The following is a 26,955-nucleotide window of genomic DNA, read 5'->3' on the forward strand; positions in this document are numbered from 1 at the left end:
AGTATGTCTTTTTACTAGAATGTATAATGACTTTAATCTTTCATCTTTAGCACCGGCTATGTAAATATTTGCTTAATTCAATTTATTCATTACGTGCAGTGTTGGGGGAGGAGGGATATAATATACATAGTGACCTGGATGTGAACTTGATAACATACTTATGCGTGACTCCATATTCATCGGAAGTGTGACCCACCTTTAAGTAGGACCCCTTTGTTTTCTGATATCTAAGCTATTTCAAAACCAATCTTTAATAGTCAAATGAACTTTGAATTTTGTTCAGTGTTGTATGCTCTTTCAAAGTTCATAGGAACTTTCTCAATATTTCACCAAAAACGTTGGGAACCTGAAGCCCAAAAATCAAAACTCTACCATCGTTTTAAAAGCAGACGTCTTGACTACACTCGACTAAATATTTCTAATTGAAAGACAAAAACGCCAAAATCCTAATACATCTTGACACAGACGATATTCATTATTCTTCGTTTTCTCCATTTCAATTGAAAAAAGTATTTTTAGCTTTGGGATTACAAACAAACCATCCGACAACACCCTTCCCGTGACATCTTTGTAATACTGTATGTTTTTATGAGACATGAAAGCACACACATTGATACAAATTCCAAAGTCCATTTACCATCATGATGAAGGGGGTGTGATCCCACGGCAAATGTGGTATGAAAGAAGACTTTAATCAGTTTACAGAGAATATGCCATACAACATTAGAAAACTTGAGCTCTACCCCCGTCTCATTAGTTTTCATCTATCATAAATCGTGTATACTACGCACATACATATATCTTGCACAGAGCTGGGTTTATCACAGAGTTATTTCTTACACCCAATACTCTGTTTTACGTGAATGAATTAATGTGCATGTAGGGCATAATACATGCACACACACGCACACACACACACACACACACAAATACATAGGCCTATATATTTATGAATAATATCATATGTGTGTGTGTGTGTGTGTGTGTGTGTGCCACTTCTTGACGTATTAATGCATGCAGGGGCGTGAGTCGTGTAGGGGGAAACGCTGTTTCCTTTAACAGCTCATAGTCCCAAATTTTTGGCCCGTTTACTACTTAAGTTAGGGTCTTTCCCTGAAGTTTATTATGGATGATATGACGAAATACTTAAGTATTTCGTAAAATCGTCGTTGTTATGACAACCATACAATAAAAGTTATATTTCCACTTATGAACGAATTTGGGCTTTCAGTATAAAAGCTGCATGAGATTAATATGTCGGATATGGCAAAAGAACGTATCCGATTTGGAAGTGGATGTGTGTATGTGCGTATATATAGTTTTTCCCGGCCAATTTCGCACTTTTTTCAGTCCAATTCCTAATTGCTGCATTCAATTTAGCACAATTTAGCCTAGATGGCATATTCGGTATTTCAATTGTATAATCTTTTCATTCAAATTCATTTTGGAGCATTCAAATTACCTTTAACATCATTCAAATCAGCACTTTTTCAGTTCAAATTCGTACGACAAGCACCATTTCGAAAATCGTTCATTCAATTTAGCATGATATAGTCACGTGATCACGTATACGCTGCGCTCGTTCATTCGAATTCATTCTTGGGCATCCAATTTCGCATTTACTGCAGTCAATTTAGCAGACACGTTTATGCTTCTATTCCTTTTTTTTTCATTTTCATTTATCATAGGTATTGTTTGCAAGCATCATAACATTATATTTTCGTATTCATTCTTTATTCTGATGTTATCTTTGCAACAGTAATTTCAAAATACAATGTATGTGTATGTGTCTAAAATGTTCAATAGCATTATTTCATTCACAGATACATTAATCTTAAGTTTGTTTTGACATTAATTGGGAGAAGGAGGTTTCAATTTACATCGTGCATTATTTCTTTCATCTACAGGTTTCATTATTTTCATTTGGTGGGTGCTATATTGCGTTATTAGGAATAAAGTTCTTGGATCAGCTCTAGCCATCAATTTGTCAAGGTTATTACTCTCAAATGCTTCTATGATTCTTTCCCTGTCTTCTTGAGAGATACGCCTGTATCTAACTCGTGCTGCCATGACTGGACATAAGAAAGTGAAGTGAATCTATGGTACTGGTGCATGTGTAGTTCTGATAACATTTATGAAAGAAGAGGGGCGTTACAGAACAACAAACTTGAGTTATTTATGGTCAAAGATACCTTTACTATATTATACTTAACAGTGTATGGATGAAACAAAAATTCACAATTGAATACGTATAAATCACGGTTCTCACCTTTTCAAAATAGAAATAACATTACGCCAATTTGAATGAACATGTTTGGAATTTGACTGCCCATACGCGAAATTGAATGACTGAAATACCATTTTCCGCCAGTGCTGGCGAATTTGAATGACTGAAGAGCAGGTGCCAATTTGAATGCCCGTTTTACGAATTCGAAAGACACATGTGCGAATTTCATTGATCGAAACGCTAAATTGAATGAACAAGTTGCAATTTTGAATGACAGAATGTGCAGTGACGAGGATTTTCGCTAAATTGAATGAACCTTTTATCAAATGGACTGACAAAAGTGCGAAATTGGCCGGGAAAACCTATACTTATGAGTGTAGGCAATACTTGCGTGTATGTGTTTTCTATGTTTATACAAGTATCTGCCTGTATGTTTGAGTTTACGTGCATGTATGTGTATGCATGTATGTGTGTGGGAAGAACCTAAGGAGCCATGTTGTTTGTCGTGCATGTCAAATGTAGACATATTCATGAAAACAATGTTTGTGATGGTCTTCAAGCCATTATTGTGTTCCCTGTGTGAAAAATGAATCTGTTATTATTCGTGTATAGTTTATATAGATAATAATCATACTTGTGTGTGAACTTGTGTGTATGTAGGGCCTACGTTGTGTGTTTATTTGTCTATATGTCTGTGTGTGTTTGAGTGTATGTGTGTGTGTGGGGGGGGGGATAAAGGAACCATGTATTTTGTGTTGCATTTCAGATGTGCATATGTGATTAATGTTTACATGTGTTGAACTGTGTATGTTAAAGGGACTGTACAGTACTGGTTGAGGTAAGGATTCAGGTTTACATTTTTTTTTGTTATATAATGAGAGACCTCATATAAAATATTAAAGGGCATGTAATTTCAAGAAGGATGCAACGTTTATTTGATGAAAATTGGCCTTGAAATGGATGATAATATCCAAAAGAGCGATCCTAATAAAATTGACAGGCCAAGACTTTTATTAGGATCTATTTGTTTTACCTTGTTTTTGGATATCTCAGACGTTTCAAAACCGATTTTCATCGAATGAACTTTTGATTCCCCTTAGAACTGTAGGCTCTTCAACATTTCATAGAGTGGTTTCTCATTACCTCGCACAATGTTACAAGCTGAATCCTCAGCTCAACCAGTACTGTAGGCCTACAGTCCCTTTAATCCATTATTGTGTTCCCCTGCATGCCAAGATCAAGGTCTTTGTAAAGAACGCTTTATAATAAGACAAAACATGCATGAATGAGTTTTCGGCTGTGTGTGATATACGGCTGAAATGCTACAAATAAGGTCATTGTTCAAATTAATACAGCCATGTTTGTACAAGCCTTACGGCGCATAAAGGCACTGTTGTATGCACATGCATGATGACATGCGTTTTTGCAACTACTATGTAGCAAATAAAGTGTTGATTTCATAATCCTGGATGGAATTAATGAAATGTTTGTTTGGTGTATTTGTCACCTCTCTTTTACATTTACATTTCAAAAAGTATACTGGAATTTCATATCAGTGTGGGAATCGATACTCCTACTACACATTCATTTGATTGTACATGTGCAAAAACACACACACGAGCACGCACAGATGTGTACAAAGAAGTACACAGCAAGCATATGCAAACAACACGACGACATATATGATAATTTACACATAATTTGTTATAAAAATGAAAATGGAGAAAAATACATAAAGATTTTTTGTTTTTGTTTTTTGTGTTTTCTTTGTTCATTTTCCATCTGAGAAGATGGCTGGAAAGCTCATATTCAGTTACGCTAAGCTGGTCTTGCTTGGGGTCCAGTTGGATGTGAGGGGGACCACATCACCGGGTTAAACACCCTGCTCTTTGCGATAATGAATGAAGCAGGATCTTTTACGTGTACGAGTTGTTACTCTCTCATACACCGGACCTCCATTTTATGTCCTATCCGATCGAGGGACAGAGTGTTTTGCCTCTTGCTACAGGGGACGGTACACACATATTGCTCAGTCCAGACTCGGGTTCGAACCCGGGTCGCTTGGGTCGGAGGCAGACGCGCTACCGACTGAGTCAACTCATTTGTAGGAACATGTACCATGTAGAATTTGATGGAGTAAAGAGTCATTGCTTGCAACACTATAGTCTCTTCCCATGCCATTTAATGGATCTGAATCCCATCACAAGAAAAACACGCTACAGCCTATATTCTATAATCATATAGAATTCAACTACATACCCTAAATATTTCCATGGCCAAATGAAAAACCAAAGTGATGTAATAAACTTGTCTGTTCCCTGAAAAATCAAAACTTGTGAAACACAATACTGTCATTATCTCATGTTGCCATGTCCTCCTGAGATAGGAAAGAGCAACATATTCTCCATACGCAAAAGTTCCAGTAGTTCTCATGTGTAAAGTTTTGAATGAGATCTCTGTTGGTTTTCATGCTTCCAATACCCTGATGAAGTTACAATATTTTCTAATAAATTAATATCAGCCCAAATTCAACTACAAGTGAAGAAGTTAGACATCATTACACACAGAAAAGCTAAACAAGAAGAAAAATTGACACGTCAATATCAACTACTTTAGAATGAGGCTAGCTTGTCAGTATAGGGCCGATTAGAATTCTCTCTCTTGGGATCACTACCAGAAACTGGATGTTACAATGATGTCGACCACAGTCTACTAATGCATGAGCTGACTTTAGATCACAACATGAATGCAGATTGTTGGTATGCTGACAGTACAACCATCAGTCAGAGATGCTACAGTGGAAGTGAAAGGAAAAGTACTCTGCTTATAACTTTGTTGAACAAGTCAACTGTGAATACTTGCAACTGCATCATGCGTCAGAAAATTTGATGTAAACAAATAAAGCAAAAGACAGTAGGAACTACATAAAGAATTTATGGTAACACCGGAAGAAACCTAGAATCCTACCTTTGATTTATGTTGTTAACTCAAATTATTGTATAGGCTACGGTCACCTCTCAGAGCGGCGACCGACCTGGTTCTATAGCCTGCTCGGTCGCCGCTGAAATTTCGGCACCGCACACCAGTTTTTGGAGATGTCGAGCAGGCTATATACAAGCAAAGCGATGCCCGAGCTATGCCCTGTCGAATTCCCATCGGTCACCGGTCGATATTAGGTTTGAAAATTGTGAAATATGGGGATCTCCTCCGCGCAGAGACTGAGCAGTCACCGAGCGATGCCCCATTGGCAACTGGACGATCTCAGCGACCGACGGGTGATCGATAGTCATCTACCGGTGTCCCGTAGGCGTGCCGGCGGCCGGCGCGCCGGTCTCTTCCGGAAATTTCTCACGAGCTACCTAGGTTTATTCATGTACCTATGTGATTTGTGATGTGGTGATCAATTAATTCACTGATTAAGATAAAACTCGAGGCAAATATTTAAGAGTTAGATTACCAACTACCAAACCTCAGCTATGTTATACCACAGATAACTATATTAGGAAATCAAACAAAGGGAGGAAAACCCAAGATGGAACAAAGATTAGAACAGATTAGAATTTTCCAAAACATCTTTGTCTCTATATTTTACAGTATTTTTCTCTTCCTATTTAATTTCATATTTTCATTTCCTAATCTCTTGTCATTCATTACTTCTTTAATTCCATCTATCCATCTCACATAGACCGTTTGTTAAACTTTTTTCTTTTTGAAATCAAAGTTAACGTAAATTTTTACAAATATATGGAATATGGAATGCTGAATAAAAACATAAATACCTTTCAATTTTCACATGCTTACCATGCAGTTTCAAGTAATTGCACGCCTTCGGATAAGTAGTTGTAGAATTAAAATCTTTATCAATCATTTTAATGTTTTACCGAATGATTTTGTTTTTCTTATATATAGAGATGGCACCTTAAAAAGAATTGATGAATTTGATGGTCCATCAAAAATATTTTAGTGTCGAACCATGTAAATATATAGACACACACAAACAATTACTTTACTATAATATACAAAATCATTTATATAATCTTATATTAACAGAGATATTTTGCACATACGAATACGCAATGCAGTAATATCACCAAAGATTTTTTTTTTTTTTTTTTTTTTTTTTTACTTCTCAAATTGGACTCACGGGGAAAATATGCTATAATCACATTTTTTTTTTTTCGTATGTGCGTGCCTTAACTTACCAAAAGAAGAAAAGAAAATGGAGATCTTTATCTTAACTCTTCTGAAAAACCAAAAAAGAACAGAATTTTCAAAATTGAGGGACAAGGGGAATGGTTTTACAAGGGGACATAGATATCAGATGCAGTTTAATAATTTTCAGTCATGAATGTTAGTCTGAAATAGCTCGAATTAATCAATCACGAAACCACTCTCATTTGTAAAAAAAAACAAACAAGATTGACAAATTTCCCCATGAATATTTTCCCATTGTGCGGCCACGGTGGAGCTGTAGTGAACGGGATAAGGATGCATATATATTGAGACCCACTTATCACACGTATCGTGATTTTGAATTCCCTATGAAAATAAACGAACTGAAGGAAATGTTACCATGGTATAATATTATCAAGAAACACTTACTCTTTGACTTAACCCAGAAATCGTGGCATGGTACAAAAGAGGTGCGGTAGAATCCATGGCGTAGTCACAAAAAAATTGCAAACACCAACACTTGTACTAAGAACAACGTGAGTATAATTGATATCGTTTCCCAGTAGTGTATTTTATGACATTTATCTTACTATGCAGATAACGGCTATGTAAATATTTGTTCAATTTAATGTATTCATAATATACGGGCAGTAGTTGGGGGAGGAGGAATGTATTCATAATCCAAAGGCTGTGAACTTGATATTATACTAACTATGTTGCGTGACCTTGTGATCATCTGAAGTGTGACCTTCCGTTTATCAGGACCTCTCTGGTTTTTTTTTATACATATTTAAGCTATTTCAAGACCAAACTTTTATAGTACGATGAACCTGGAATTTCTCTCAGAATTTTATGCTCTTTCAAAGTTCATAAGAAATTTCTCAATATTTCACCAACATGAAGCCCCATCTCAACCAAAGTTATACCTTTGCTTTAAAGGCAAACACCTTAACTATACTCGACGGGGGGGGGGGGGGGGGGGAAGGAGGCAAAATCTTAACAGATCTTGACCTGGGTAATTGAAAAATGGTATTTTATGCTTGGTAGCAATAGGATTATACACAAACAATCCGACAACACACTTCCCAATAAACATGACATCTGTCTAATACTATGTTTTGTATGAGATATGAAAGCACACACACATTGCTATTACAGACAGACACATAAAAATACAAAACACATACACGCAAGTAGCTTACACACATAAGTATACACGCACATAGCCTACACACATAATTATACACTACTTCTAAATCTACTTCTACTTCTACTTCTAAATCGGATACATATTCTTCTGCCATACGCGACATATTTATCTCATGCATGTTTTATACCGAAAGCCCAGATTCGTTCATAAGTTGAAATATAACTTTTATTATATGGTTGTCATGACAACGATGATTTTATGAAATACTTATCATTACGTCATATCATCCCTAATAAGACTAAAGGGAAAGATACTAACTTAAATGATGGACGGACCAAACCTTTGGGACTATGAGCTGTTAGAGGGGAACAGTGTTTACATGCATAAATACGTCAAAAAGTGGCAGGACTCAGGCAAAACAATTTTTAAATCTCATAATTTGCGCAGTTAGGAGTGGAAATTCAGAAAAGCGGCTTTGCATATTATGTAAATAGTATACCGAATAGTATCCAATTAATTCTGCAATGTGGCAGTGAAAATTCAATTTAGGTATTTTATGCCCTAAGAGCCTTTTTCTCTCGTTGCGTCTCATGTAAACACACACACACACACACACACACACACACACACACAAATAGTACTGGGTAAGCAATGATATTCAAAACACAGATTTGAAACCAAATTCCTACTGTCTTCACCAATCTATTTCAGCACACAAATTTTCGCTTCGAGTGATTCGCTCTTTTTCAAGTGTTCTTGTACACACGCATACATACACACACTCACACATAGGCCTGTAATTCTGTTCTATAATATACTGATGTAAAGTAGGATTATTCTTTGTAAATCAATTTAAACAGAATAATCCTACTTTACATCATTAGAACACTTGAGCTTTATCCCCATCTGTTAAGTTTTCATTTATTTGAAGTCGTGTATACGCACACATAGCTAGGTTTATCACAAAATTATGTTATAGGCCTACACTAAGTGGCCTGCTCTGTTCTACGTATATAAACTAATTTGCATATAATACACGCCCACGTAAACACACACACTCAAACACATAGGCCTATATGTTAATGAATAATATCATTGTATGAACATATTGTATGTTACAATACTGCAAACTATTAGGCCTATGCGTGAGTGTGTGTGTATGTATATGTATGTACAAGAACACTTGAGAAAGAGCGAATCACTCGAAAATTTGTGTGCCGAAACAGATTGGTGTATATATATATATATATATATATATATATATATATATAATTATATATATATATGAAGAGTTTGTTTGCAAAAACCGATAAGGCCGTATTTGCCAAATGGAGATATTTGCGATTAAAGGTCAAGAAAAATAAAGAGAATAATAAGAATTTTTTTGCTTCTTTAGACCATAACTTCAAAAATGTACCTTTATATGTAGTGACCAATATATCATTTAAAAGGTATTATTTTGTGCTTTATGACAGACACCTTACTTCAAAATCTTCAAAAATGGACTTATCGGTTTTTGCAAACAAACTCTTCATATATATATAAATATATGTATATATTTATATATATGCCTATATATAGGCTTATATGTTAATGAATAATATCATTGTATGAATATTTTGTATGTTACAATACTGCAAACTATATACAACTATAGGCCTATGCGTGAGTGTGTGTGTGTATGTATATGTGTGTACAAGAACACTTGAAAAAGAGCGAATCACTCGAAAATTTGTGTGCCGAAACAGATTGGTGAAGACAGTAGGAATTTTGTTTCTGTGTTTTGGATATCATTGCTTACTCAGTACTACAGTATTCTATAAATATATATAATGATATATATATGTGTGTGTGTGTGTGTGTGTGTGTGTGTGTATTATATGTATGTATGTATATGACGCAACGAGAGAAAAAGGGCTCTTAGGGCATAAAATACCTAAATTGAATTTTCACTGCCACATTGCAGAATGAATTCGGACGTATACTAACATATGCAAAGCGTTTTCTGAATTTCCACTAATAACTGCGCAAACTATGAAATTTAAGAAATTGTTTGGCCTAAGTCCTGCCACTTTTTGACGTATTTATGCATGTAAACACTGTTTCCCTCTAACAGCTCATAGTCCCAAAGGTCTGGTCCGTCCATCATTTAAGTTAATGTCTTTCCCTTTAGTCTTATTACGGATGATATGACGTGATAATAAGTATTTCATAAAATCATCGTTGTCATGACAACTATATGATAAATGTAATATTTCAACTTATGAACGAATCTGGGCTTTCAGTATAAAACATGCATGAGATAAATATGTCGCATATGGCAAAAGAATGTATCCGATTTAGCAGTAGATGTGTGTATGTGCATGTATACTATGTGTGTAGGCTATACTTGCGTGTATGTGTTTTGTATAATATTTATGTGTCTGTCTGTTGGTTTGTGTTTGAGTGCCTGTAGAAGATAAGGAGCCATGTTGTTTGTCGTGCATGTCAAATATAGACATATTCATGTAGATAGTGTTTGTTTGTGATGGACTGAACTATTTCAAGCCATTATTGTGTTCCCTTATGTGCAAAATGGATCTGTATGCGTGTGTATACTTGTGTGTGCACTTGTGTGTATGTACGTTGTGGGTTTATATGTCTATCTGTGTGTTTGCGTTTGAGTGTATGTGTGTGTGGGGGGGGGGAGATAAAGGGACCATGTATTTTATCTTGCACGTCAAATGTGCACATGTAAATAATTTTAACATGTGTTGAACTGTATGTTAATTATTGTGTTCCCCTGCATGTGAAGATCAAGGTCTGTGTAAACAAAGCTTTATGCTAAAAAGAGAATTGCATGCATGAGTGTTCGGCTGTGTGTGATATACGGCTGAAATGCTACAAATAAGGTCATTGTTCAAATTAATACAACCATGTCTGTACAAGCCTTACAGTGCATCCAGGTACACTTGCACATGCAAGATGTAATATGTGTTTGCAACTACTATGTAGCAAATAAAGTGTTGATTTCATACTCTTGGATGGAATTGATGACGAGGTGTTTGTTTGTTTGTTTGTTTGTTGTATTTGTCACCTTTCTTTTACATTTACATGACGAAAAATAAACTGGAATCAGTGGGGGGAACGATACTCTTATTATACATTCATTTGATTATACATGTGCAAATAAGAGAAAAACCCGCACAAACACACACACGCAACCACAGATGTGTACAAAGACGTACACAGCATCCATATGCAAACAAAACATCGACATATATGATCATTCACACATGGCTTATTATCAAAATGAAAATCAAAAACATACATAAAGAATTGTAGGAACATGTATACCATGTGATTTTTTTTTTTTGAGTAAAGAGTTCATTGCTTGCAACACTTTAATCTCTTCCCATGCCACTGAATGAATCTGAACTCCATAAAAAACAAAACACAATACAGTCTATAGATAATCTATGATAATCTATGCTATATACACTCTGGAAAGACGGGTGCAAGTTCCACCAAAAGCAGATACAGAATGAAGAAGTCTACGTATAGATTTACAAAAGAAAGTAATGTAATTCAACTACTTTGGTTCGGAATCTTGGATAATTGTTAAAAAAAACCAAAACCCAATGTTTCTGTACATGTGTGCACTATTGACTACAACTCGTTTAGCTTAAAATTTCCACCAGATCGAAAGTAGTTGGCAAGAAGGCACGTGTGATTATCATGCCCTCAAGACACTGCTGGTTGTGGACGACCATATAAATACCAATGGTCAACACCATTGTGAATCCGGTTTCTGGTAGTGAACCCAAGAGAGAATTCTTGTACCGATAGCTAGCCTCACTCTAAAGTAGTTGACATACATGCCAATGTTTCTTCTTGTTTAGTTTTTCTGTATGTAATATCTATAAAAAAAAGTTTATGATGACTAACTTCTTTACTTGTAGTTGAGCTTGGGATGATATTAATACATTTATATATCTTTTTTTTAATTCTTTGTATAAAGGTGCATCATAATAACTGTATGATTACGTCTTCTGATTTGGATTACAGATCTATGTATTCATTGTTAATGAAAAGGATAGACCATGATAACAAAATGACAGTGTTCTTTGATCCTGCCAAATCCCTCTATCTATACCAGGACCCCAGGACCCGAGTTCGAATCCCGCCCAGTGCGTACGTCCTTGGACAAGATGATTTTACCCACTGTGTCCCTCTCGACCCAGGTGTATAAATGGGTACCTGGCAACGCTAGGGTAATAATAATAGCAGGGCCCTCTGGTAGAGCAGTGGCAACACTGAAGAGGCTACCCTGGGTAAATAAGACCTTATTATTATCATTATTATTATTATTATTATTATTATTATTATTATTATTATTATTATTTTTATTATCATTATTATTATACCAGAAACCGGATGTGAATCCTCTCCATCTGATAGTAAGGTATGCCATTTCTGTGTGCAGCCGTGGGTTGTCTGCAGGCTCATGTACTAAAGTATACTAGCACAGCCAAGTATGAAGACAAATGTTTAGTCTGATTAAAGGGATCGTACAATTTTGGTTGAGACCTAACATCAGGTTTCTAACATTTTTTTGGTGAGATAATGAGAAACCTCTGATGAAATATGGAAAAGCATGTAATTCTATTATTCGTTTATTTAATGAAAAATTGGTTTTGAAATGGCTGAGATATCCAAAAAAGAGGGATTCTAATAAAGTGTGGGACCCACACTTTATTACGATCGCTTTGTTTTACTTTGTTTTTGGATGTTTCCGGCATTCCAAACCCGATTTTCATCAAATAAACTTTGAATTCCTCATATAATGGTATGCTCTGTACTATATCACGTGTTCTCTTGGTATCTCGCAAAAAGTTAAAAGCCCAATTCTCATCTCCTCCAATACTGTACCATCCCTTTAATGTGGGTGAGTTATTCAGTTTAAATGTTGCATTTTACAGTGGCATTTCTAAATCAAAATATTGGTAGCTACATGTAATTTATGAGATGTTGTAGCATTCTCCCAATACAGGTACAACATCCTTATTGAGATTTTATCTCTCTCAAAAAATTGTCATATCATCAGCATAGAATATCTGTTTTACCTGAATATCGCCAAAATTAATTTCTTTCAAAGTTTTCTCTCCGGTTCTCAAAGCATGTGCTAAAATTTCAATAACAAGACACAGTAAACACAAATCGGTTGAAAGTGGGACACCTTGACGATCGAGCTCCACGCCCTATTCTGAAATATTCCGTGGAGGACCCCCTGTTTATTACACAGCAACTTATGTCTTAATAACTTAATTATAACTTAATTTGTCAATCAGTTGCAATGAAAGCATCTCGACGTAAGAATTTCATGAATTTGAACAACTTATATATGTAGACATAACCTTAGTCCACAAAGAAAATGAATGGCCAAATCCAAACCGTTTTCAATGCAGTAAATAGGGAGCTTTTTTGACGCGCGGACGTTTGAGACGACGAGTGCGCTGGACGTTCTCCTCTCCCCTGCGTCGTGCTGAAAAGAAGCTTTAGATTACGCTGGGACGCAACATATAAAAAATAAAATCGCGCCCCCATATGATCGGTGCATGAAGTAGCTCTCTACGTTGCAAACTGTGCGGACGTAAAAATAGCCCTGTTTTATGTACGCGTAGTGAAAAACTCAGGCGACGCAACCTAAAAATAGAGCGACTTGACGCGCGCTTACTGCGCACGCTCAGAACATGTTTTTTTTTTTTTTTTCCTTCTGAACGTCCGCGCGTCTAAAATCTAAAGCTCCCTAATAAAAACGAGTGCGACGCCGAAACAAAATAATGCTGCCTCAGAATCTACAACTCTATTAAATAAGTATCAATATTATATGCCTATTCTGTTATGCACACACATGTACACACACACACGCACGCACACACACACACACACACACACACACATATACACACACACAAATTATGCGATACACGTCAATCATGCATTTTGCTGTTATTTCTTTTATTTGATTACCTGCTTGCCTAATTACTGGTTCCTTATCAGCTGGGATATGAGCTCAGAATACAGCTGCCCACAATGAAATAACTTGCAATGTAATACAAACAGGATTCTTACATTATAGTTCAAACATTGCGGAATTACGATGTTGTGATAGTTGATTGCGATTCTATAAAATTCTATTTCAAATGTGAGAAGGTCATCTCTGTTTTCGTTAATGCTACTAACCTACCCCTCTACTTCTAATTCCGTGCAAACTTTGCTAAACATGGTGGTGAACGGAAAAGATCTACGAAATGATAACTATTGTCGTTACCACTATTGAGTTCGTGCGACCTCTGTCCTGTTATAAACGATTGGTTTGTTGCGTACCGATATGTGTTGTTTGCTAGTGTTGTTGTTATTATTATCATTATTATCATTTACCTTGAATTGATACATTCTACTGTTTATATGGCCTACATACTACTGAAATACAATACACTGTATGCACATGCTAAGAATCAAGCCCACTGCGATGGGTCATTGACTACGCTACACTGGCTCCTGAAGCTCGGTCTCTCCATGAATCGCTGATAGTAGTTCGTCAATAGAGGTCGCTTGACTAGAAATAGCCTTTTCGCCTGTCCGACAAAGACGAACCGATGTAGTAGAACACCGAGATGAATGTCCGGGAGTGTGATGTGGTCTGCACACAGCCAGTACTCTTGCCCTCCTGCGAAATTTACGATAAAGTCAAGAGAGGAAGGGGGGGGGGGGTAGTTAGCGAGAGGGAAGGGGGTAAAGAGCAATGATGCGAAGTCCAATCATAGAGTCATTCACACAAAATTCATAATCATATAAGCTCTTTATTGAATAATAGCACAGTCGTCGTGTTTCTAGTGGCATTCTTTTTTTTTTTCATGGGGTGGGAGAGGACGGTAGGATGGTGGGTTATGTGGAAAATTGGCAATCTGAATTGAAATAAAGTTACCAGTCTGTAGCGTAATGGCTATACCATAGATCTTTTAGTTCTCTACCGTCGATTAACGAAGCAAGCAGAATGTATAAGCATAATGTATTGTTTTGAACATTTCCTTTCGACTTCGATGACACATAACTTTCCGTATAATAAATCAATAGGCCTATACAATGCACTCCCGTTATAACGAACACGGTTTTAACGAAATTCCGGTTACAACGAAGTAAACATTTAGCCCTCGACATTATCCGCTCTATGTTTTTTTATTTTTTTTATTGTTCATTTGTTCGGTTATAACGAAATTTCGACAAAACGAAAGAACACTGCTGGTCCCGAGGACTTTGTTATAACGGGGGTGCACTATATATCATATTGTGCATTCTATATAATTAAGTTTATTACATTCATAGTATGGTGTGTTCGAAGCACTCGTGTTAAAAAGGAAATATGACTAGTTTGACACAGTGGTATGATTCCAAATTTACCATTCTGAATCGTTGTAAAGCCTCACCGAACTCATGTTTTTCTATTTATTCATTCATCATAGATAAAGTGGGTCCTTCAATCCTGATTAATAGATACAATAGAAACACCAAACACTGTCACATGTTAAGTCCCTGGGGATTGTATTTTTAAAGCTCCTTTTCCACTGACCATTGAAGCCTCGTCTAATACCCAAAATGCAAACATTTCGACAAACCGATGAGCTCCGATGAGTTCCGACGAGTTCCGATGAGTTCTGATGAACTCAGAGACTTACAGCAGTAAGGATCACTGATGATGACACCGATGCCAGAAGAGCTATAGCCTTTTGTCAAGGCCCTCTCGCTGTATGTTGAAGCGAACCCAGTCTTCGCTCGCCCGTTACAGCTGCGAGAGGGCCTCGACAAAAGGCTAGAAGAGCCCCAGAACCAAAACTCAAGTCAGCCTGTACGAGTCGATGACTGCTTATTGTCGGAAACTCAACAGACTCTTATGGGACGTCAACTCCGCTTGACACGCTCGACAGTCGCACAACACAAGTCTAACATACATCGGACAGACTCGACACATATCGGGCTGACGTGACATTTTATTAAAAAGTGACTGGACTTAAGCTAATAGTTCCTTCATCGGACGATCTTGCCTCATCGGATCACGCCCTGACTAGTCGCCCAACACAAGTCGGACTCATCATACTACGATGCGATACACTTCGGTGGGTGGCCGGAAGCAAAAACTTTGCTTCCGACGAATGACCGAAGAGAGAGGGGAAAAAAAATCTGTTTGGAACTGGGGTATAAAGAAAGGATTAATTTCCTTCTACAAGTGGAATGGACTATTTATCAATTTTTCGCACCAGAGGATTCTTTCTGTTTCTCAAGAGCTGTCTCGATCTCGGCAAAACCCTTGTCGCACGCGTCAAGCTGTTTGAGGAGCGCCGCCTCCCTTATCGTCGTCGAGCTCGGTGGAGGACTCTTATCTATGATGACCTGGACGATCTCGGAGATATCTGGGTTCTCGGCTCTCACCCGTTTGAGTTTCTCCGTCCTTTTGGGTCCAACGCCTGGTATATGGAATATGGAATGAGAAGGGAGATAGAGCAATAGAGAATATTAAGATAAATAATGGTTTAAAATAGATTACATGACGACAGCAATATGGGATGAAGAACATAATAGATAGCATGAAGATAAGTAGGCCTAGATAGATGGATAAAGTATGTAAAACTTTAAATCGTTAGAAGGTTCAAACGTTAAAAGATGGTTAGAAAGATGAATACAAAACGAATAATGTTAATAACAATATCCGATACACCAACGAATGGGTAACAAAACCATAGATCGAAAATGTTATCCTTTGGTCATCTTAATATAATTACTCCGTCTTTTACAATGAATTACACGCTATGAGATGGTTGCACTTATCAGTGAGATGTCAGGATAATCATGCGTATGCCCGAGTGAGAATGAGTACGAATAACAATATTTAGTATACTCTTCTACAAAACTTTAAATTTCCTTAAAGGAAACCAATTCCAAAAGAGTAATGTGGATTGGGTGAAAGCATGCAACATAAACACATCAGTGAAAGTTTGAGAAAAACCGGACAATCGATGCAAGAGTTATTAATTTTTAAAGTTTTGGTGTTGTAATGAGTGGATAAGGAGACTACTAGAGTTGATGACGTCATGTGTGAACAACAACATAAAGAAAATAAAAGATTTTTTTCATGAAAATTCACATTCCATCAACTTGATACTGACATAAATTGTTAAAATGAATGTCATTCCCCCTGCTTTCTGAAAGAGGATTATAGTGCTCTTTCGTAAACTAGAAAAGTGAAAGAATGTGGAATTTTCTTTATTTGTTATTTTCTTTACATTGTTACATTTCCGTTTTCTGCTCATTTCAGTGTAGTGTATACTGGTTTCACGTAGGCCTGAAAATGCCCGCAATTCATCCTGCGGGCTGCCATGGCTGTTCTTCAGTGAAATACCTTTTCAATCAATCAATCAATCAATCAATTAATCAATCAATCAATCAATTAATCAATCAATCAATCAATCAAGCAAGCAAGCAAGCAATCAATCAATCAATCAATCAATCAACCAATCAATCAATCAACCAATCAACCAATCAATGTATCTATTTATCTATCAATTACCATAACGGCATGTTTTACCATCAAGCATGCAGTAGTCCACTGAACCGCACACAGCGAGCTTTAGATCTGCGACACGACCACTGGAACGACGCTAAGACCAGGCGTCCACTAGGGCGCGGACAAGACGCGGACAAGCCCCGGGCCCCGTCTTATAAAGCCTTCAAATCAATCACAAGTCCCCAAATCAATCGCAACTTGCATTGCAGCAAACAAAACACTTGTGATTGATTTCTATCACAAGTCTTTATAAGACAGGCCCCCGGAATGCAAATTTGGTATTCCGCACTCCTTCGGGAACCTATCCGCACGTTCCTGAACGTGTCCGCTCACTGTCCTAAACATGTCCGGGCGTTTCCGCACCTTCGGGAGAGAGAAAAATTTCCGCGTCCAAATTTTGATCGAGACCAAAATCTGGACGCGGAAATGAATTTCCTGACACCTTTGGCGACTTGTCCTGACGATGTCCTGAGGATGTCCCGCTTGTCCGGAACCCTTCCGCTCCTTCCGCACACGCTCCGGAAAGAATCCCGCGGTGTGGGGAAGCTTCCCGAATGAAAGCGGAAGACACCAGGAATGTTTTAGGACAGCGCGGAGCCGATGCGGATCTATATATGCAAGTGTCCGGAACCAATGCGGAAATTTTGTGATCCAGACACGAAAATGTCGACACTTTCCGCGAGCGTCATGCCAATGAAACGCAAAATGAGCAAGAAGGGAGGCGAGGCCCCCATGCAAATATTCCCATCACAGGCACACCTTTCGTCTAGTGATGAAGAACAGGTAAATCTAAGGAATTTCCGGTCCCAGAAGGCAAAGAAGAAAGTAGTAGAGACCGTGCCAAAAGCAACCAGAAAGAAGTGAAATCAGTCCCCCTAACTTCCTAGTAAGTTTATGTTGATTTGATCTTTTCAGAAATTATTTTTCATCTGGGTGACTTTCCTGGTTCCTATTACTTACTATGGTACATTTTCCTTTATGTTGTTTTCGTATAATATTTGCAAACAAACTAGGTTGTCTCATGTGACAGCCCAGCTGAAAAATCACAAAAGTAGGTGGAAGTACACTCAGAAAAAAAAAGCATAGAATTTTTGTCTAAATGTTACTGTATTATAGAAACATGAACAAGTTGTTATTCATACGTAAATGCTTTCTAATAATACAACATATTAGAACAAAAGACAAATTCATCACACTAAAAAGCATGAATTCAATTGCAAAGATATACCTGTGGTCTCATTACAATGTAATATCTTTGAAGCCCAAAATAACAACGAAAGCTAAAGATAATGGAGGAAAATGAAGAATTTTCTGTCAAACCAAAATTCAAGTGAAATGAGAGAAAAAGCAATAAATCATGAACTCGAAAAAGAGTTAAATTTCTGTCTTTTTTTTTTTTTGCTGAGTGTATATATTTAAGTACACATTAAGCATCACAAATCATTTCAGAAATATTCTTTACCTGAATGATTTTCGTAGTTGTTATTACCTAATAATTTTATCTTCTCTTTTTGTTTTAGTTGCAAATAAACTCGATTGTCCAATTTGACAGCAAAAACAAATTTAATGATTAGGATCATTTTGGCATGCTCTGCAGAAGTATCAGACAAGACATGTATATATTTCACGATGAATAAAGCACAAATCTAAAAAAGGGAATAAAGAATATATATATATATATATATATATATATATATATATATATAAGTAACAAAACTGCAACAAAGTTCATGCTGTATTCACCAACGGTTTATTTCTTGTGAAGAAATAAACCGTTGGTGAATACAGCATGAACTTTGTTGCAGTTTTGTTACTTATCTTTTTATCTTGCCAATACGTGGACTACCTTATCAATATATATATATATATATATATATATATATATATATATACATATATATGTATACACATTTACATATTTATGTATATTTTGTATATATATATATATATATATATATATATATATGGTTCAAAAATTTTACGAATATCATCCATGTGACTGTAGGCAGAGAAAAGATTGTTCTCCCAGATGAGACAAATAAAAAAAAAAAAAAATGAGTCGTCAGCCGACATGCAGACAATCCTATTCTTCGACTTTTGGTGGTAACATTTATAAAATCATATTGACCAATCATATCAATATAATATCAGCAGCTACTGCGTCAGCGCCAAATTCATACCTTTCCATTTTCCTGGTATTGTCCGCAGTTTGTCCGCATGCCTAACTTGTGTTGTCCGGAAGGCATCCTGATTGTTCGTGTTCATTCCTGGTGTAATCCTAGATGTTTCCGCGCTGCCCGGCTACGATTAGCATATTCCGAGGTATTTCGCGCTCTTCCGGAGTGATTCCTAGGAATGTCCGCAGTCAGTCCGCGGACAGTCCTAGGAATGTCCCAGGACAAGCCGATTCACAAAGTTATTCCGCGTCTGTCGCGGACAGGATGCCGAAATGACAACATTTGCTTCCGCAACCCTTCCGGGGCTTGTCCGCGCCCAAGTGGACGTCCGCCCTTAGTAATTGGGAAAAAAACTGGAGTTCTGCACATGCGCAAAACAACTGTTTCTATTGTCCAACCCGGGAGGCTGCGTCGTTTTAGCGATCACGTCGCAAATCTACGTCTCGCTATTTTTCATCAAGAGAAGGGACTGCTGTGAGACTAAGAGCGGGTTCCAAAGTTCAATAAGCATTTTTTTTTCTTTCTTTGACATTTTCCCCCGGTCATGCTTATTGAAATAAATCATCCGGACTCGTGGTAACACACGTACAAGTAGCAAACTGTGAAACGCACCGCTACCAATAAGATTATTGTTACTTTAGTACTATCCCAACCATTCGGTTTTCATGATCACGTGATATGCGATTTATGTGATATAGACGTAAGTCTAGACGAGTGCTATAGACTCTGCATGCTCTTTTCACGATATGTTTTTCATAATATGATATATTTTCATGATGTGTGTGTGTGTGTGTGTGTGTGTGTGTGTGAACATGGTTGGTGCTACGCAGTCTATTGAGATGAAATAGCCTCGTTATACCCAGACAATGATCTTGTTATATCAGCAGATTTTCAATGTATATTCCGGTACAACAAGCACAGAAATGATTATCAACTTGTTCTACGAGGGTCTTAATACTGTTTCCAACCTCTTTATAAAGAGGTTCCATTGAAACAGTTCCACGTAGTCAGAGGCAGGGTTCGGCATTAGCGGTGGTCCGGGGCCACTGAAAATTGAAGTTTGAGCATCAAGATGAGAAATAGACTGTCACCCGACGTTTCCTTTAATTTCAGGCCGATACCTTTCTCTTCCTGCTCACCAAAATTTTAAATTTCATAATTTTAGGAACCCAATCGGGCAAATAGAGAGAGAACCCCCCCCCCCCCCAAAAAAAAAAAACAAAAACCAACAACAATAACAAACAAACAAACAACAACAACAACAACAACAACAAACACACACACCAAAGAAACAAAAACAATAAACTGCCATTATCGAGCAACGTTACAGGTCACGTCCAGCGCCACGTTTTTAAAAGCTAGTGCAAGGAGCCCAGTTTATATTTCTGGTGCCACTTCCGGGTTTCATAAGCCAACCGCCCCCCCCCCTTTTGCGCCGGTTGTGTAGGTAACGGAAATAATTACCTTCGAACAGTTTCTTCCTGTCGTCGGCGGAGAGTACCGGGTCCTCTGCGAGCTGTAGCGTTGCCAGGGCAAGCCTTGACACTCCGGGCATATCAAAGGTATCGATGAGGTCAAGCATGTGATCAACTTGAACTCGGAGCTCGGAGCCCTCGTCTGGGATCAAGTTTGGCTCTGTTGAAATCATCAGCGGTCACCGTGAATTCATATAGGCCCCTGTAATTTCCAAACTCGTTTTCCGTTTGTTTGTTCGCTAATTCCTTTCTACATTAAGTAGTCATTGTTACAGAAAAACAACTCTTCGAAGTTTTTTTCTATGTTGCCGATTTATTAAATCTCACTTTTGCTCCTGTCATTATTGTAGTTGGTCGTTCATTTCTGACGTGTCACCTCAATTAATTTATTCAGGTAATTCATCGTATCAACATTATTCTATTCGCGTTGTTACGAGCACTCAAGCAGAATTTATCAACTAACAGTGTTTTTTTTTCCCATGGTTACATAATGACAACCCAAAGTACATCCATGAATTTAATAACATTGTGGCAAACGTAAGAACAAGAGCTCCATATTCCTTAAATAAACTTCCGTAGTGTCACCAAGCCAACAACTTTCAAATGATGGTAGATATTGTTTTTTCAACGAATGATTGTAAAATGACATACAGCGTAGTGTTGACAACTACAACAGAAACGTATCGATATGTTTATCTACACAATTTATGTTTATATATGACTGTCCTTGCAACGTAGAACATATAATTTTTTAGCAAGACTTGATTTTTCCTCAGAAAATCTTATTTTACCCAATTAATATTTTTGTTTGAATTCCTGAAAACGTTTGCAGCAATAAATTGATATTAATAGTCCAATTCAAATTCAACATTATTGCTGGTTTATTAAATTTTTAGTGATGTTATAAGATTAATCATTCGACACAAATACAAACATAATATTTAGATTACATGACTGATATTATTGAAGCAACGTGGCAAAGGGAATTCACTTTGATCGACAAAGTCACTCGTTTTTTATTAAGTTGAAAAAAAAAATAGACCCAGGCAGATATGGTTATGATGCATAATATATCATAATAAAACAGTAACATTCATAAGAAGACTGATAATAATGCAATAAAGAATAGTAATGATGACACCGATGATTCTGTCATTCATAAGTATCACATTCAGAACACGTAAGATGCATAAAAAAGAGTAAATCACTATTGCAATTACATGTCAAACAAAATAGTACAACAATGACAATGTTATCCTTACTCTCAGATGGTAGCTTATCGATGTACTCTATGATATCTTTAGAGTCCCGGATGTACTTTCCACCGTGCTCCAATGTGGGCACTGTACCGTTCGGGTTAACGACCCGTAGGTAGTGTGGGTCATGTGGTCGCCGTGCACTATATTTAAAACTTGCTCCCGATACTCAAGACCTTTCTCGGCAAACGCCAGACGGACCTGTCAAAGAAGGAATGAAAAAAATAGAATGAAAAGGGAAGGAAAGAAAGGCGAAGATAAGGAATGGAGGAGAAGAGGATAAAAGGAACTAGAGATAGAGGAAGACAGGAACAATGAGAAGAAGGATGATTAAAAGGTGGAATGAAAGAAGGAGAGATGAAGAAGGCAAGGCGCCGGAAGCGGGGGGGGGGGGGGGGGGGCAGGGGTGGCACTTGCCCCCCCCCCCCCAAACAAATGTTGGGGGGGGGGGCAAAACGAGTTTTTGCCCCCCCCCCAAAGTGCCCCCTGTAACAAATAATTAATCACTGATTTAAAGACCAAAATGAACAATAAAGGCATATTTCTTGTTTAAATGTTGTAATTTCATAACTGAAAATGCAAAAATTTTCGCCCCTAACGGGGCGAAGATTATACAACACTAACAACATACATTATTGTATCTATACACTAATAGTAACTTATGAATAAATTTAGTGTATAGATGGTAGCCTCGTGTCCTCGAGTGTGCCCGCAGAAACATACCTTTAGTAAACCTTACACATTTCATTTTCTTCTTTGCTTTCTAGCAGTATAAGAATATTTTTTATTGTTCGAACGATGCGATCACGTTTAAGCTTTTAATGAGTACATTTCAGATAAATTGCAAAGTAAAAGTGGCTCGCTCGTTCTGCCCGTACTTATTGTAAAATGAAAAGTTTTCATAAGTTATTATCAAAGTCCTTCGCAGTGATTTCTTTTACTATGTTTAATTCCTCAGAAATTTAATTTAAAATGCTCTATAAAAGCGACTTTTATACTCTGTTTTTACGAAAAGTCCCTACCGTCGGAGGGGGTATCCCCCTCCCACACCCTCCCCCGCTCGGTCGCTTCGCTCCATCGACGAGGATCTCACACCATCGCATAATATACCCCCGTATGTTAAGATCATAGCCCTTCCAACTTATTTTTTCAAAATGTTAATTCCCTAGAAATTTGCTTTTAACTGTTCTATAAACGCGACTTTTATACTCTGTTTTTACAAAAAGTCCCTACCGTGGGAGGGGGTATCCCCCTCCCACACCCTCCCCCCGCTCGGTCGCTTCGCTTCCTCGACGAGGATCTCACACCCTCACATAATATACCCCGTATGTTAAGATCATAGTCCTTCCAACTGATTTTTTCAATATGTTAACTCCCTAGAAATTTGCTTTTAAATGTTCTATAAACGCGACTTTTATACTCTGTTTTTACAAAAAGTCCCTACCGTGGGAGGGGGTGTCCCCCTCCCACATCCTCCCCAGCTCGGTCGCTTCGCTCCCTCGCCGAGGATATCTCGCACCATCACATTATTAATGTACTCCCGTATGTTATGATCATAGTCCTTCCAACTGATGTTTTCAATACAATTATGTTAATTCCTAGAATTTGCTTTAAATTCTCTATAAACGCGACTTTTATACTCTGTTTTTACCAAAAGTCCCTACCGTGGGAGGGGGTGTCCCCCCTCCACACCCTCCCCGCTCGGTCGCTTCGCTCCCTCGCCGAGGATCTCACACAATCACATTATTATGTACTCGGCCGTATGTAATAATCATAGTCCTTCGCACTGATTATTTTTCACTATGTTTAATTCCTTAGAAATTTGCTTTTAAATGGTATATAAACGCGACTTTTGTACCCTGTTTTACAAAAGCTCCCTACGGGGGGGGGGGGGGGGTTATCCCCCTTTCCACCCCCCACCCCCCCCCCCGCTCACTCGCTTCGCTACCGCGCCGAGGATCTCACATCGTCACATAATGTGCCCCCGTTGAGATTTTGCCCCCCCCCCCCCAAAAAACCAGAAGTGTTCCGGCGCGCTTGGAAGAAGGGGAAGGACACTGGTGGGGTGGAGGCGGCTGGAGACAGTGTGGAGAGGGAGAAGAATGAGAGACTAATGAAGCGAAGAACACGGGACCTAATACACTAATGAAAAAAAAAATAGTTCGTTATTCCGAAGGTTCGTTAATAGGCCAATGACATATATAAAGTTCGTTACTCCACTGGTTCATTAATACGCTAATGAAATATTGAAGGTTCGTTAATCCGGACAAAAAAAGAACCTTCGGAATAACGAGCCTTCAGAATAAGGAACTGTATCCACCAATTTGGTACCATATACTCACCCTTTGAGAAAAGCCCGAGATCCAAGAATGGTATAGAAGAGGAGTAGGAGACTCCATGTTGCAATGTGTAGAGTTGTGAGACTGTGAAGGCTCGAATTTATCTTTGGACCATGACTGGCAGATCGTGAAATCGTACAAGATACCCGTCCAGACAATAACTACTACAGCCGAGACGGGTTCAAGTACCAGAAGTAAATATTTGATGACATTTTTTTGTTGTTGTTGTTGCAATGTCATCGTAGAGCCTGTGAGGGGTAAATACTTAATAACCAGGAGACGACAGTAAATGCTTTGTTCAAATTCTGCTCGAGTATGTACAGGCCACACAGGAAAAATACAAAAATGAGACCCAGCTCTCAAAGCACATTTGGATCCTGAAAGACAAACCATGGAGCTAAGCTCCATGGACAAACATACAAATTTCACGCTAGCATGGGACATCGAGAATTAGTCAAACATAACTCTAAGAAAGAGTGGCCTATAGATTATCAAGAGAAATCCCGAGCGTTGTGTCGATCGAGTCACAGCTGTCGAAACATTATTTTGCCAGGCTAGTCATAGGTGTCAATGCATTATTTTACCAGGCTAAGTGTTATTCCAGCTTATCTAAAACTAGTACATTGGCGTTGACCTTCTGAATTTAGCAGGTGATGTGTTCCACACGTCGGGATCAGAGGGGACCTATGCCTCATAGAAGGTATGTTAGAGATGACAATGCTCTTAACTTACGACTGTCCCACTGGTTTGTCTCAAGAATCGCTCTCAAAAACTGAATACGATTTTCCTTGCTAATTCAGCAACTACAACCTTGTATAATAAAATCAACTGTGCAAGATTATGTAAGAACAAAACAACAAAATCAGAATGCGGGTTTTTTATTTTGCTTTCTTGGCAAGATAGTGAGTATTATAATAGCGAAGAGAATCTCGGTAGAGAGCCGTAGGTGAAATTGATGTAGGGGAGACCGGCCGGGTCTAGTTGTTACACGGGCAAGTTGTTACACTGTCATTTTCTCTATTATGATCAAAAGAGGGCGTTACAAGTAATATCAAATCAAAACGTATAGCCAACGATCTCTGCATGCGAAATCTGGCGTTGCCTGGACGTCACATGTAGAAGGTAGGTCCAAAAAAACACTTTTTTACCTCTCCGAGTAAAATTGTGAAAAATTCGATTTTTCTTTATTACACCAAATCCATTCTCCTCCAGTAAGTGATGAGTATGTGGTTGAAAGAAGCACGTTTTGGCTGTCTTTTGGTGAAAGTAGCAACACGTGATGTTTGATTGTTTATTGGCCACACGTGTGAAACGTTTTTGAAAACGCACTGGGTCAAGTTGTTACAACAACTTGACCCGTCTGGAGAATCGAGTGGTGTAACAACTTACCCCAATGCACTTTCAATTGAATTTATGGTTATACACACACACACACACACACACACACACACACACACACACACACACCACACACACCCAACACACTCATACACCCCAGCATAGGCTAACACGCACACCCAGACAGGTTAATATCAAGAATTACCTAACACGTTAGATCTGCATTACCCGATTTGAGTTGACTTTCTACGCTGTAACAAAGTACCCCATGTGCTGTAACAACTTACCCCAACATCGGGGAAAGTTGTTACAAAATTTTGTGTTTATTGATTACGTAATATCTGGTTTATCTGGACTTCCAAAGTTTGTACTGCTTTTAATTAAAAGAGGAAATAAGGTATCCTCAAAGCAAAAATGAAGCCGATTCCTCTATTCGTTTTTTTGTACAGACCTAAAAATGTGAAAATTGTAACAACTAGACCCGGTCTCCCCTAAATCCCAGGATAATTCTGTCCTATTCACTTGGTGTTCATGAGAATACAAAATAGAGCATACGAACCTTATTCACGGAGAATATCAGCAGACAAACAAACAAACAAACAAACAAACAAAGACGATTTCCGCAGCTTAAATTCAAACAAATAACAAATAACCAATACAAACAAACTTTGCAGACACTACGTTGAACCTGTACACACATACATATCCTCGCACATCATAGGCCTACGCAGGCACTTTGTATAGGCTACAGCCTTCGTTGTAATTATGCTCTTAGCTACAGTTGATCGAAATACAGTCTTAAGGAGCTTGACAGAAAAATAAGTAGACGAAAGGAGAATGAAATCTTCCCGAGTGTGAGGTAGTGACACGGAACTCGCGCTACTCTGAACTCGTAGGAGCTGCAACCTATTATCATACGACAATTAAACACGAATATCGCAAAACAAAGTCTTGCATGGAGACACGATGCTTAGCCAAATCTATGACGGACAAGTGTTGAGAATGAGCCGACGTATCGTCGCTTAAGGTGTTTTCCCAACAAAATTCTAACATTTCCAATTGGGAAGGGTCGTCATCTTTCAGTAATGGGGTGCACTTTGATTTCAAGATCTGATTAAAGAACTATAGATTATATTAGAACTATTAAAAAAAATATATGACTAAGTCAAGTTTTCCAAATTTTCGACATACGTCGTTTTGCCTTTCATAGCACGGCCCT

The 26,955-nt window shown here is 37.9% G+C and overlaps 1 pseudogene; it reads right to left on the bottom strand.

The window, feature by feature from the left end:
• Positions 1 to 14,050: 14,050 nt before the first annotated feature.
• LOC140233702 (ganglioside-induced differentiation-associated protein 1-like) lies at positions 14,051 to 24,458 on the bottom strand (annotated as a pseudogene).
• Positions 24,459 to 26,955: the final 2,497 nt, after the last annotated feature.

The sequence above is a fragment of the Diadema setosum genome, chromosome 10 (assembly GCF_964275005.1).
Source record: "Diadema setosum chromosome 10, eeDiaSeto1, whole genome shotgun sequence".
Lineage (NCBI taxonomy): Eukaryota > Metazoa > Echinodermata > Echinoidea > Diadematoida > Diadematidae > Diadema > Diadema setosum.